Below are 12,556 nucleotides of genomic sequence, written 5' to 3'. Positions count from 1 at the left end.
ATATTTAATTCCAGACGTAACCTTGTGTTTTATTTTTTTCAAATGCCAGCGCTGGCTTTATAGCCACTATAGGCTACTAGTTATGCTATTTTGTGTCTATGACAAACGCGTACAAACATTATGGACCTGAATTTTGTACAAGTACTAATGTTTTAAACGTATTTTTCATATATGCTTTATGACGTTATTTTCGATTTGATCAAGAACGTAAACTAATACCACGCTGTTTGAGTATAACATTAGTAGCCAGTCAGTTGCTATTGTTGCCAAACAGATGCTATTGTGTATAAAGTTAAAAAATTTAGCAAATTATCATTCAACGTTTAGTAAGAGCAGTGTGTGGTGAGGTTCTGCTTGACTCTCTTTATCGCCGCTTTCTCGGTCTGATTCTGCCTCAAACTGATACTGCAGTTCGACACATATTTACATCTGGACCGGAGCTCATGACATGCACGTTGCGCCCGTAAAGGTAATGGGCGTTAACCTTCCGGACAAAGTGAGCGACAGTTTAGCCAAGCTCAACACACCGGCCCAAACTAACCAATCCTACTCCCTCAGAAACACGCAGTGGGCGTTGCGCCCGTAAAGGTAATGGGCGTTAACCTTCCGGACAAAGTGAGCGACAGTTTAGCCAAGCACAACACAATGGCCCAAACTAACCAAACACGCAGTGGGCGTGTTTCTGAGGGAGTGTTTTCATAGAATTAGGAAGTAAACCGCTCGTTCATGGGACAGAGGAGAGCGCGTCTTACAATAAAGATGAAATTTATGAAAAATAAGACTTCTTAAAAAAGACAAAACACGAATACATGGTATATTGCATCCAATAAACACAATCATGCAAAGAAAAAAAGCAGTTAACCCCCCCTTTAACATTACAATTATTGACCTGAAATATGTATTATTGATCTGAATTGTATGCCACTGATGCATTTGAAGCGGATATGAAAGAGATGGGATTGTATTAAGGTTTATATATATATATATATATATATATATATATATATATATATATAAATAAAGGTAGCTGTAAAATGTTGACTTGTCTTGCTTTTCATTTCCATGGCCAGTAGCATTTCTGTATTTTACAACTGTGCACAAAGATTCTGGGTTACAGGCACTGAAACAAACCAGGAGTAACTATATATAAATATATGGACAATAGGAACAATGAAAAGCTTGTCAAGTGAATCAGCTTCATGGCTGTACATGATTTCTGATTATTCATGTTGCATGTGTGTAAAAAATGCGCCTTACAGTTTGTTTGATTTTTTTCAAATTGGTTGCAATTTCTGTAACTATAACACCATTTTCTGGAAGACCACACAACCACAAAGCATGCAAAATGCCACATCTTTTGCAAAAGCAAACATTTCATCTAAGACTACTTCTCTTCAAATAAACGTGTTATTGTATAATAACAACATGCATACATCAAATTATTAGCCAGAAATGTGTCATACTACACAGATGGGAAAAATGTAAAAAAAACAAACAAACAAAAAAAACTACTCTTGTGTCTTGCTTGTTCAGTGTGCAGTGGAGTGTACAGGACTTGGTCATTTGTGCATGATGTTTCTGTTTTAAACCCTAATGGGAGTGCCAGAATAAGGGCCAGTCCACGCCGAAACTGTCACAACAGCTGTTAATTGGCATCTGCTTTCGCAATGCCACCCCTCTGTATAGCTGTAGTGATCAGCACCTGTAATCGCTGCTGTAACTGCTGACGATGAATGGGGTTTCACTTAGAAAAGCTGAGAAGCCTATCGACTTTGAGAATTACAAAACGAGCCAATGGCAAAGAAATGCCATGGGTCAGCAGAATTCTCCACTTCACCTTGTGGGTATAAAAGGTGGACGCCGACAATAGTCAGATATGTTTCTTCGCTGAGGAGCCAAGAGGGATCTCAGGCTGTACTCAGGCGATCCCTGTGGTACAGCGGAAGTGGCAGTCAGACGTAACGTCTCTGTTCCCTAGTCAGAGAATACACATTTGACCTGAAGGAATGCATATGGAGAACACTGGGGTGTCCAGCCACAGGTGGAATATTTCAACCCAAGGGGTGGCAAGATGGCTTGCCGAGGGAAAGACGCGCTCAGAGAGGCTTACAGTGGAAATACTGTACACATATGGGGGGACCATGCACACAGAGGCACCTAGCCAATGCACAGGCAATAGACACTGGCGTCAACATCGGAAATATACGTTGTTGGAAATATACAGAATTTAAAGCCGGAGTAAGAACAAGGTTTGCTAAGTTTTGTTGGTGACCATCCTTCCCACTGGATTCATTTAATTAGAGTTCGTGCTGGGGAGCTTGGCATGAATGAACGATGATGTGACATTTTTGACGGACGCTTTATCCTGGTGTTCGGAAGCCCCGACCACAGCAGCATCCGCATATTTTTAATGATTAGACACAGCTTTGACAGTTGAATGAATGCATCACTATCCTTAGTGTCAAATATACATTTCGAACTAATAATTGTTCCAAAATGAACAAAACCTGCAGCTCTCATTGACAGACATCTTATTGTAAACATAATCCTCTGATGATTCAGACTTGTTCCAGTCGTTTCGGTGCATGACATACATTGGCTACGGCAGATCCTAGTGAGTCTGGGCAGATCCAATAGTTTTGAACTTTAACAGAGAACCTGCCTAAAAGGAAGTAAAACATTTTTCAATGGAGAGAGGCCAGACTATGTACAAATAAAATGTATGTGAGTCTGGTTGAACCAGGCTAGCCATAGGGTGCCTCGTCCCTGAGAAAGGAGGTCCTTCCTCAAGTCAAGTCTATTTAAATAGCACTTTTCACAATATAGATTGCATCAAAACAGCTTCACCTTATCAATCAAAACATTATAACAACGTTCGTTCCCTTTCAAGGGAACTTCGAGCTGCGTTGTCAAACGCGATGGGAACGCTCTGCGTGATTGCGTCGTGAAGCGTCTGTACAATCAGTCCAATGAGAGAGTAGGACGTCAGGTGACGTCATCGACCCGGAAACTATAAAGCACCCTTGAGATCAGACCGCGACAGCTTCTGTAGCCTTCAGCAAGCGATCTCTGTACTCTGTCCTCGTCTATTTATTGTTGTTTGTCAAAGCCAAGAAAAGAAATATATATCACTATCTATATTTATGGCAAGCAAGATTATAGACGCTGTGTGGTTCCCTGCCCTCGTTACATCACGGGTGGGGACACACATCAGCTATTTGTTTGGGAGTGGAGCATGCCAGCAGTCAGTTCTCGAGGGAGCTGATTGTGGGCATTGCGAGAAGCTGTCCGCGAGGACGCTCCGCTCCCGCCGGGCGTTCTCCGAGGAGGACGGTTCGGTTCGCGTTCCCCGCGCGGGTCTCTCTGTTGCCGAGCCACGGAGACGACTCGCATTCCGGGGTTCGCAAACGGATCTGACAGCGGGGGTTGGGACGAGCTCAGCTCTATCTCAGCTTTCACATGCCAGATCTGGACTGCGATTTCCAGTTCCGAGGAATTGGTATCGTTAGTGTTTTGTTTTAAAAAGAAACAGTACAAACAAATAAAAATGTTAAGAGAAAGGCAGATGTTTGACTTTTAAATGAATGAATAAATAAGTCAGCTCATATCTGCTGAATAAAGAGGAGCTTTTAAAAGGAGGTTTTATTTATGCTTTTGCCAGTTAAAATTTTACTGGCTAGCTGAACATTATGAGATTGAAAAATAAATAAGAGTTTTTAGATTAAATTTATCTTAAAAACTAGAAAACTCTGTTTCTCAGCCTCCTCGTCGGGGTTTATATTTTATGTGTTTAATCCCCATATTATAGCAATGTTTGGGTATTTCAGTGCCTCGGGTTAAGAGACGCTTGCAAGCTTTCTCTCTCCCGAGTTTTAACCCCGACATTACCCACCAGCCATCATAAATAATAAATATAAATTTTTATTAGGCAGCCCTGGTGGGTATGGAATGTGTGTGAGGAGCGACTCTCTAAGGAGGGTCGCAGCGCTGCCAGTTCGGTTGTTCCCGCTGGTGGCCACAGAATTATATTATGTACATATGTTTTTTCCGATATAAAGATAATGGGAAAATAAAAATATGTCTGTTCTTCTGGACGCTCCGCTTTCAAGAAAACTATGAAATAATCCATTCAGTGGTGTTCCAGAGGTTTCTTCCTCACCAATGTTCCTGAGACTGTTGGACGAGAGCAGTCTCGGCCTATTAAGCTCCTCACAGCACAAGGTGCAAACAGAACAGTCTATAGCCAGTTAGAGAAATGCAAGATCTGAGGACTGTTTTATCTCTAAAAAAGCTTGGACAAAGGAGAAGCCCTGACGCTGAGGTGGTAAGGCTTCTAAGGGTGGTCCCCTCTGGGGTAGGGACGGTTTTGAGAAATCGTTTCTCCTGGCCTTTGGGGCGCGACTCTCTGAGGAGGGTCGCAGCACTGACGGTTCGGTTTCCCTGCTGGTTCGCCGTTTCAGGGCACCAAGGTCTCAGTGTCCCCAAACGAGCCTTAAAAAAGAGCAGTCAGTTCGGTTTCCCTGCCGGTTCGCCGTTTCAGGGCACCGAGGTGCCTGCTTTATCCAACGGTCCTCCGAGGAGGATCGTAGGAACTAAGCTAGTGAAGAGATAGGCAGATCTGAGGACTGTCATCATCTCTAATAAAGCTTAGACAAGAAAATGAGGCTATCAGGCTTCTGAGGGCTCCTCCGGGGCAGGGACAATTGTGAGAAATCGTTTCTCCTCGGCAACCTCTGGGGTGCGACTATCTGAGGGGGGTCGCAGCGCTGCCAGTTCGGTTGTTTCCTGCCGGTTCGCCGTTCAGGACACCGAGGTGTCAGCGTCCCCATACAATCCTCCGAGGAGGGTCGTAGAGCGGTCAGTTCGGTTGCTTACTGACGGTTCGCCGCTTCAGGGCACCGAAATGATTGTTCAAGCAAATCCAGAGGCCAGTCTTGAGAGACTGGTTCCCCTAGTAGAATTTCTGGCAGCGTGAAAACTACTACCACACATTTCTCAGTGGGTCCTGCACACTATAGAAAAGGGTTTCAGAATTCAGTTCGGTTCTTATCCGCCCAGATTTCTAGGCGTCCTCCTCGTAGTGATGGACCCGAGCAGGCTTTGGTTATGGAGCAGGAAGTATTGACACTTCTGTAAAAGGAGCTGTAGAAGGGATTCCTCCTCCCAGCAGACAGCCATTACTTCATTGTTTCTGAAAGAGGATGAGGTGTTGCGTCCTACTCTGGACCTGTGTCAATTAAACAGCAGGATTCAGAATCTTAAGTTCAATATGCTTAAATATGATTGTGTCACAGATTCAGTCCGAGGACTGGTTTCTCTCAATAAACTTAAGGGACGCTTACTTATCTTTCCATCCTCATCACAGGAGGTTCCTGAGGTTTGCTTTCGGGGGCGAAGCATACCAATATCGGGTTCTCCTATTCAGCCATGGTTCACACCCCACACCTTTGTTTTCAATATGCGTGGATGCAGCTCTGGCTCCTCTGGACTCCAGGGCATTTGCGTATTATACTGTCAATGATTTATTGATCCTAGCTCAATCTGAGCATGTGGCAGTTCGGCATTGAGATGTCGTTCTGTCTCATTTTAAGATGTTGGGGGTTGTTGCTCAACGCCAAGAAGAGTGTGCTCTGAGGACCACTTTTCTAGGTGTAGCCTTTTACAGCAGTAAATGGGGTATACATCATGGCAGCTGCGTCCAACGTAATTACTTTTGGCCTTCTGTACATAGCATAATGTTATCGACGGATGCTTCCCTCACAAGTTGGGGGGGTATATCTAGGCCAGTTACTCACTGTCAAGCATTTTTTAGACTGGTGTCTCTCATGGCAGCTGTGTCCAACGTAGTTACTTTTGGCCTTCTGTACATGAGACCCATGCAGTGATGGCTCAGGACCAAGGGGTTTTCTCCGAGGAGAAAAACGTTTCGCATGATCAAGGTCACGCGGCTTTGCCTTCGTGCTTCGTCATGACGAAGAGCCTTGGTCCCTCGCCCAAGCCCAGTTTTTGGGGCTTCTTGTCGACGCATAATGCTATCGACGGATGCTTCCCTGACAAGATGGGGGTGATCATGTGTGGTTGCTCGGCGGATGGTACTTGGCAGGACCATCTACCTTTTAGCACAAAATTGGCTAAAAGTGATGGCGGTATTCCCGAAAATCTCAATACTTCCTGCCAGACCCTTGAGGTCACTATGTGTTTGTCCTTTCGGATAAAACACTGATGGTCTCATATATCGGAGCAGATTTCCTGTTGAGGCAGGCCCAGGGAATGGAGACTCACCCCCGAGGTGGTGGAGTTTCTTAGGGAGAACTAAAGTCAAACTAAAGTCAGTCAACATTTCACATCGTTGGTACAACGCATTGCTCTATTTGGTTCTCCCTCACACATCCAGCTCTGCTTGGACTGGATGTGATGTATTAGGTGTGGTTAACACTACACCGGTACGCATTTCCCGATATCTTTGCTCCTGGGAGTTCAGATCTGATCTGTGATTCTGGGTCAGGGGATCTCTGGATAATCCGTAATTCGTTTGTAATTATGAAACGAAAATACCGTTTTTTTTGTTTTTTTGTTTCAAATAGAAAAACCAAATAACCGTTTTTGGTGTCAGAATCAAAAAACGAAAAACCAATTAAAAACTGCCCGTTTTTCGGGCGATCATTTTATCGTTATTCCTTTTTTAACAAAGAATGAAGTGAGTCTTTGAACTTCTCTCAATTCGTTTTTCGTTTATTAACCAAAAACGGAAGTCACGTGGTCTATTCCTTATTTGGAAGTGAATGTAACTGTAAAGATAGGCATTCTATTGAGTAACCACAAGGTGGCAGTATAGCCTTTCCTGTTGAGTGATGTTACATACAGTGAACAAGACAAGTGTTGGGAGACCAAAATAAAGAGAGCCTGCTAACACATGGAGCTAGCAGCAGAAATGTTCATGAGTGTCTTTATTGAATAATATAAAGCAGAACATTACATGGTACCAGGAGTTATTGGTAAAGAACTGATGCACGATGGACGCAGTAAAACCACCAACTCCGCTGAAAATGACGGGGAATGTGGATGCGAGCTGGCGAACCTTCAAGCAACAATTTCAGCTCTACATTGCCGCGGTAGGAGTTGATCGTCGGGAGGAAGAAAGAAAAATAGCCCTTTTGCTAACCATTGCCGGAGTGGAAGCTATTGAGGTATTCAACACCTTTGTATATAATGAACCCGACGATAAAGACAAGTTTGACGAGGTCCTAAAAAAATTTGATGAACACTGTCTTTCGAAGAAAAATGAAACTTACGAGAGATACGTATTTCGTTTTCTTCTCCAGCAGCCTGGTGAGTCGTTTGATAATTATCTCACCGATCTCAAAATAAAAGCTCAGTCCTGTAACTTTGGTGATCTGAAAAACTCAATGATTAGGGATCAGATTGTATTTGGCACAAATGAGAAGAAGCTAAGAGAAAAGCTGCTGAGGGAAACGGATCTCACACTTGAAAGTGCAATAAAGATATGTCAAGCTAATGAGCTGGCAAAGCAACATGCTCTTACTTTTCAAGCAGCCGCATACCAAGAAAGCGAATCCGTGAGCGTAGTGAAAATGAAAGGAAAAGCACGGTTCAAATTCAAACAAAAAGACAAAAACAGAGACGATGATCAAACACAGTTTGACTGTAAGAAGTGTGGTGAAATGCATGGATCAAGACAATGCCCTGCATTTGGGAAAACATGTGCAAAGTGTAAAAAGCAAAATCACTATGCGAGAATGTGTCATACCAAAAAAAAAAATACACACAGTGCAGGAAGACCCAGATGACAGTGATGATTTGAGCGATACATTTTTCATCAAAATGGTGTCGTGTGAGAAACTACGTGCAGCCTCAAAATGCTAGTGACACAGAGCAGTCAATACGTGCAGTAAAAGATGACAAATGGACTCCACCTCTGTTAGTCAATGGGACACTAGTAACCTTCAAAATTGACACTGGGGCCAAATCCAACTTGATCAATGAAAATGATCTAAAAGCTCTTGCAGAGAAACCAAAAAAGAGTCACTGACAAGGAAATGTCATTAAAAGCATACAACAATCAGCCAATACAAACTATGGGTGGTTGTAGGCTCAAAGTAACTGCAAAAGGCAGACAACACAACTTGATGTTTACAATAGTGCCAACTGGACACGAGTCGATCCTTGGAGACAAAGCATCTGAAGATCTTGGACTAGTCAAGAGGATCTACCAGATCAACAGCGACAACATAAAAATAGACAATCAGACTAAAAAGCTGTCACAAAGCGAAGGTAGTAAAAGTATTGTGAACAAATACTCGTCGGTCTTTAAAGGATATGGAACACTGCCTTACACATACAAAATACAGCTCAAAGAAGATGCTAAACCTGTGGTGCATGCCCCAAGGAGAGTGCCAGCCCCTCTGAAAGCTGAACTTAAAAAGGAACTCAACAGAATGACACAGATGGGAGTCATCGAGCGAGTGGAAGAGCCCACAGACTGGGTTAATTCCATCACATGTGTTAAAAAAAGAAACTCCTCTGAATTACGTGTCTGCCTAGATCCTAAAGATTTGAATGAAAATATTAAAAGAGAACATTATCAAATCCCTAAGCGAGAAGAAATCCTATTTTAGATATTACTTAAAATAAAATATGAGAAGATGACTATTGAAAAGCAAACAGAGAAAGACGTTTTATAACCTATCATACTGACGACTGACAGTCTGCTCACGGCACGCACAGGCGCACACAGGTTTCCCGGCAACGCGATCCGCGCGACCGGCTCGTTCTCTGTTAAGTGTCCCGCCAGCAGCAGAAGTAGTGAGAGTGACTTCAGCGCAGCTGGAAAAAGTACGATTGGATTAAAACTTTCCACGGTGGATGGTGCTTTTTCTGCACGATGCTCTGTAAGAGACTGTTTAGGAGGTTGTCTTGTTGTTTTTTGTTTGATTGGACTTTAGTTTCATGAGTCTGTTGGAAACTTTTGGAAATACGAATGGCCATGTTCTGTAGTGAAGACTTGATTTTTGAGGTAAGATAACCTGCATGTTTGTTTTTAATGTAGGGCCTAATTTATTGGATTTGTTTAGATTGCATTCTCTGTATTGTATTGTATTGTAAATTGTACGAGCGCTGTTGCGAGCAGCGGAACAGTTTGCCTCAGCTTTTCAAAAATGACAATAAACGTTTGACAAACGTTTAAACTAACGTTAACTGTCTGTGAATATGTTTAAGTTGTTTTATATCTATGGATTTTATTGTAGCCAAGTAAAGTGTTGATTTGAGAGGCTATAAATGGATCAGACATGTTTAACTCGCTGTCGGGTGCTTGGTCATCATAAAAAAATAAATAAAAAGAAAAATTTGTCTTAATTAACTTTATAAAGAAATGAAAATAATCTAAACGGTAACTACTTTGCCATTGAGGACAAAACATATCTGTTTAAATGACTGCTGCAACAGGGCAGGCTGTGTAAGGTGTTTTTTTTTTTTTTTTTAAATAATGGGCTCGTGTCGGACTCGGGCTGATCATTCTGATGAGCTGTCGGACACGGGCCGGGCTAGGGCCTGGACGTCTCGGGCCTGGGCCGGGCTAGGGCCTAGATTTGAGGCCCGTGCAGGGCTCTAAACTAGATGCTTCGCATGGATTTTGGCAGCTGAAATTGGACCCAGAAAGCAGCAGGTACACCACCTTTAACACGCCGTTTGGGCGTTACTGTTTTCTGAGGCTTCCATTTGTCATCAAGTCGGCGCCAGAGATTTTTCACAGAGCTATGGAGTCAATAATAGAGGGTCTAGAAGGAACACGAGTGTACATTGATGACTTAGTTGTCTGGGGAAACTCAAAACAACAACATGATGAGAGACTTGAGAAGCTGTTACAGCGAGTGAAAAAGTATGGACTAAAACTAAAAAGAGAGAAATGTCGTGTTGGAGTGACAGAAATGACATTCTTTGGAGGCAAACGGCGTACTCCCAGACAACACAAAAGTGCAAGCCATACTGAATATGCCGGCTCCAACTGATAAAAAAGGAGTGTTGCGAGCAATGGGGATGGTTAACTTTCTGGGTAAGTTCATACCCAACCTCTCCTCAAAAACTAAGACCCTGTTTACACCTGGTATTAAAATGCGATCTGTATCCAGATAAGTTATCCGGATAATAAAAAACGCATGTTAATGCAAGGTGTAAACGCGTTGTGATCGGATCTGCCTGACCACATCTGGAGGTAGTCTGGCTCGCATTGTGTCCGGATCTTTACTAGGTGTAAACGCAATCTGGTTGTTGAAACCACATATGTATATTTTACTCCTCCCAAAAATGCTAAAAAATAAACGAGTGAGAGCGTGTTATATAGGCTATGTCATGTTATAGCCTAGTCAGATGCGACACGCGACACGCATCACCGCAGATGAGCAGCTGAGCGTCTATTCAACGTGCAAACATCGCAAATAAAAGTGAAAGTAAGTCACAGACGCAGTTAACACATCTTCAAGTAAAGAAACGAAATTATCTTACCAGGCCTGTTGCCACTCTCTCTTATTGATGTCTCTGATTTGGAAATTAGCTGATGATCAATAAAATGCCGCTCAGATCTGTTGCTTTTGGTGGCGTGCAATCCAATAAATCTGCAATAACGCAGGAGGTGAAGATCGGATTTATATCCGTTTTGCAAAAACACATTTATGTGGCCAGGTGTAAATGGAATCAGTACTTATTATCCGGATAACTTATCTGGATACAGATCGCATTTTAATACCAGGTGTAAACGGGGTCTAAATGTCTCAGAGAACTGTTGTATCACAATGCTGCATTTGAGTGGACAACAAAACATGAAAAAGAATGGAAAGAACTGAAGAGAATTGTGACTGCTGAACCAGTTTTAACCTACTTTGATCCAACAAAACCAATTAAAATCTCCACTGATGCATCAAAAGACGGACTAGGAGCCGTATTGCTACAATTGAACGAAGAAAAATGGCAACGCTATGCTCAGATCGAGAAGGAGACGCTGGGCCTAGTGTTTGGGTGTGGAAAATTTCACACTTATGTGTATGGACTGCCCACATTCACAGCAGAAACTGATCATAAACCGCTCATATCAATCCGTAAAACGAATCATGACATGTCGCCCAGAATCCAACGGATGATGATGACATTGCAGCGCTATGATTTTGACCTAATATACACGCCAGGTAAATACATAGTGCTTGCGGACACACTTTCTAGAGCACCAGAACTCAACAGTGACACAGCCGAGAACACTGCAGCAGAGGAAATTGAAACGCACATCAACATGGTCACTGCCTCACTGCCTGCAACAGACACCATGCTGCAGCCCCAGATAGCAAACTGACATTGAATGAACGTGGAAACATGACATTGAAACAACGTTGATCTGACATTGTTTTGCTCATCGAATTAACGTTGAACCAACGTCAGACGCGTCATTCTTTTAAAACTAACGGAAAATCAACTTGAAATGATTGAAATGAAGCGCGTTGTTTCAACGTTATGAAAGCAAACCAATTTTCGATTTTCATTTAGCTTTGAAGAATGCCGCGTCTGACGTTGGTTCAACGTTAATTCGATGAGCAAAATCAATGTTGTTTCAATGTCATGAGAGACGTTGTTTCCACGTTGATTCAATGTCAGTTTGCTGTCTGGGGCAGATTGTTCGAGAGACAGCAGTAGACCCTATGCTGCTCAAAGTGGCTCATTGTGTAAACAACGGCTGGTCAAAAGAAGTGTGCCCACAATTTTTCCCGGTGCGGGCAGAGCTATGTATGTCAAAAGGACTCCTGCTGAGAAAAAACAGGATTGTTATTCCTCAGACCATGCGCAAGGACATGAAGGACACCTGGGAGTAGAAAAATGCAAGAGAAGAGCACGTGAAGCAATCTACTGGCCAGGTATTAACAAAGACATAGAGGAAACAATTGCGAAATGTGACATCCGCCTCAGACACCACTACAAACAAGTCAAGGAGCCAATGCTGGTGGCTGAACTACCCAATGCTCCTTGGCAGAAGGTAGGCACAGATTTATTTCATCTGCATGGCAAGGACTATCTTCTTGTTATAGACTATTACTCGAACTACCCTGAGATTGCACAACTCTCCAGCACCAACGCACAGTCTGTCATATTGCACATGAAAGGGTTCTTTGCCAGACACGGAATCCCACAATGTGTTGTGAGTGACAATGGTCCGCAGTATGATTGTGGAGAGTTTAAAGAGTTTGCAAAGCACTATGGATTCAGACATGTTACCTCAAGCCCGTTGTACCTACAAGCCAATGGTCAGGATGTGAAGGGAGTACAAATTGTTAAGAGACTACTGAAGAAAGCCAAGGATGGTAAGACTGATCCTCACCTCGCTTTACTAAGCTACAGAGCTGCACCTCTGGAGTATGGAGCGTCCCCCGCTGAGCTTCTTATGAAACGCAAGCTCTGCACCACACTACCGCAATTGCAACCAGGACAAGACAATAACAAATGGATGAACAACAAAAAGAAACTCAAAATCAGACAAAAAATGGCCTATGACAGAGCT

Source organism: Pimephales promelas, chromosome 15 (genome assembly GCF_988280905.1).
Source record: "Pimephales promelas chromosome 15, fPimPro1.hap1.1, whole genome shotgun sequence".
Taxonomy (NCBI): Eukaryota; Metazoa; Chordata; class Actinopteri; order Cypriniformes; family Leuciscidae; genus Pimephales; species Pimephales promelas.
This window is presented reverse-complemented; position numbering follows the sequence as displayed.